Below are 3,103 nucleotides of genomic sequence, written 5' to 3' on the forward strand. Positions count from 1 at the left end.
AATACTCCGTCCTCGCCTTTCTGAGCCTAAGTGAGTCAATGTATTCCAGGGCGCATATACTTAGCAGGTAAGTGCATAAACTGGCAACTCCCAGGCGCCCAAATTGATTTCACATCTGTCTTAAGCAAACAGCTCCCACTAAAGTACACAGGCATGCCCTTTCCCCTCCCCTCCTTTGCAAGACAGTGCCTGCTCTCGGAGCTTGAAAACGAACAGGCGATTTTAGAAAAGAAGGCAAAAAAGTGAGAGATCGGCCCAAGGTTCAGATGCTGGTGCTGCTCTGAAGAAACAGTCACCTTCCCCAGCTGTCAAACCGTGTCATCCCCTGCTCTCTGGCGCGTCCTGCACAAGCCTCTCCTGTGCGAATCTCCTTTCAGGGAGACCTCGGTGGGGCCATCAGGGAACCTCGTTTAGCCAGGACGATACAGAAAGCACATTCCAGAAGATTCCGGGCTAGCCAAAATGTCACGAAACCCCTGCAATTTCTCCAGATCAGAGAGCCTCTGCGGCCACATGGAAGGTGTTGACTTTCCTCTGATGCCAGATTCTGGCATTGTGGCTAACTGCTCACCAGTCTCTATGCAGACCAGCAGCTGCAAGCCACCAACAGGGAGCAGGGGCTGCTGCTCCTGGTTGTGTGTAAGGGCGGAGGTGAAAGCCAGAAAGCTCCCAAGCCCAGCACGGCCCCCAACAGCTTCTCTGGCACAGCTATAAAAGAACCATAAGCCCCGGTTATAAAAAGCAGCTTAAGTCATGTTCAGCATCCTTTATTTAAGGTGGGAATGATATGTGGGATTTATTTCAGGGGGGAAAAAAGAGATTAAAATGAGACATTTTGTCAAAGCCCTTTCGGTGGCAGGTGATAAAGCCCAACCTACATTTGTGCTAAGAAAACATTTATTAAATGGAAAATCCAAGGATGCTCTGGCTCCAGACACAGCCGAGTTCAGGAGACCGGCATATCAGGGCCTGGATTCTCCCTCCTCACTTCCTTCCACCAGCTCCGCCCACAGGGTGGCGACATAGCTTCCAGTAGCCCCCAGTCTAGCATCAGAAAGACCCCCTCTCATCTGACCAGATCAGCAACCAGGCTAGATTAATTCTAATGTTGTGTATTGTTGAGTCAGAACTGACCCATAATTGACCCTCTGGAGGGTTTTCAGTGGCAGTTAATCACAGGCCATTCTTCTCCTGCAGAGCAGCTGGTGGGATTTGAACCGTGTGCCTTCGGGATTGCAGTGCAGCTTCTTGCCAATAGGCCACCTGAGCTCCTAGCCATTTCAAATACCAGCTGTGTCACCCATGGTGGACAGGTTTCCAGTGGAGCTTCCAGATTAGCATAAACTAAGCAGCAGGATTGACCAAACACTTCTGAAATAACAGGCCAGTGAAAACCCTACGAACAATAAAGGAACTTGGACTGTCAGACATAGACTAGAAATAGAGCTTAGTAGCAGAGACATTAAGAATGGTATATGGTCAAGGTTCAAATTGTTGTTAATAAGGTCACTATGAGTTAACTCAATGGCCCCTCAACAAGATTCTAATATCTGGGTTTGGGTCACATGCCACCCCTAAGCCAATCTCTGTGGTCAGGATTTTGCAATGTGCTCACAAGCTACTCCTGTGTTGTTTGGTGCCATTGATTTGGTTTCAACCCACACAACTCTGCAATAGAATGGGACAATGAGGACGCCGTTCTTACAGCTGAGACCCTCACTGCAGCCTCCGGGCCAACCCTTTCTCTCTGACCTTTTACATTGCTAAGCATGATATCCCTAGGGAACTGGTCTCGCCTGAGGCCATGAGGTAGATGAGATGAAGTCTCGCCATCCTCACTTCTAACGGGGATTTTAGCAGCACTTTCTCCAAGTGCTCAAGTGATGAAATTGCATGTGATGAAGTTGTTGTTAGGTTTCATTAAGTTGAACACAATTCATGGCAACACTGTGAATCACAGGTCTGAATATTGTCCTATCCTGTGCCATTCTCATCTTCTCTGACACACTCGAGTCCATTGCTGCAGTCACTGTCAATCTATCTAGCTGGTGGTCTTCCTCTCTTACACTGACCCTCCACCTTTCCAAGCATGATATCCCATTCCAAGGAATAGTCTCTCCTAGCCACATGCCTGAAGTGAGATGAAGCTTTGCTACCCTTGCCTCCAACAAGCTCTCTCCAACACCTATCTGTTTATTCTTTTGTCCATCCATGGGATGTTCAGTACTCTTGTCCAACATCAACTCAAAGACATCAATTTTTCTTCTGTCACCTTTATTCACTGTCCAGTTCCCAGACACACAGCAAGTGATTGAAAAGATTGTGGCCTGAATCAGGTGCCCTTTAGTCTTCAAAGTCCCATCAATGGCCCTCAGTAATTTGAGAGGTCCCTGGCTGCAGGTTTTCCCAATGCAGAGTGTCTCCTGACTGCTAGTTACCAAGGGTGTGGATTGTGGATCCAGGTGAGATGAAGTCATTGACAGTTTCAAGATTTTCTCTATCATGATGTTGCCTGCTGGTCCACTGGGGTAGCAACCTCTAAGGGAGAGATACATCATGGGGAGGAGGAAAAAGGGCTGAGGATGGCAAGGGTTAGAATGATCTAATCCTGAGAAAGTGAGACACTGGGTGAACACGACAGCACATGTCTACCCAAACCAAATCTGCTGTGATCAAGCTGACCCAGATTCACAGCAACTCTCCATCAGGTCTCCAAAGCTTTAAATCTTTATAGGAGGTGATGGTATCTTTTCTACAAAGCAGCTGCCAAATTCAAACCACCAACCTTTTAGTTAGCAGTCCAACAAGAAAACAGGACTCCTTAAAATGTCTACCAGACCAGAGAATGGCCAAAATTATTGGGGCAGCTATTGCTGCCAGTTTAGGGCCTGTGTCAGGAAAAGGAAGTCTTACTCATAAACAATTCCACCCAAAGGTAATAAAGGAGGTCAGAATTGCTTCCACTGTGGAAAACTGGGCCACTTCAGTAGACAGTGTCAGAGACGAGAGCCACAGATAGGCAAGGGAGTAGAGAGGAAGCTCCCACTCACTTGCTTTAAGTGTGGATCTGAAGGACACTTGGCCAAGGGTGGCCCACATCAGG

The sequence above is a fragment of the Elephantulus edwardii genome, unplaced genomic scaffold (genome assembly GCF_000299155.1).
Source record: "Elephantulus edwardii isolate Elephantulus edwardi_28Jun2011 unplaced genomic scaffold, EleEdw1.0 scaffold00250, whole genome shotgun sequence".
Classification (NCBI taxonomy): Eukaryota; Metazoa; Chordata; class Mammalia; order Macroscelidea; family Macroscelididae; genus Elephantulus; species Elephantulus edwardii.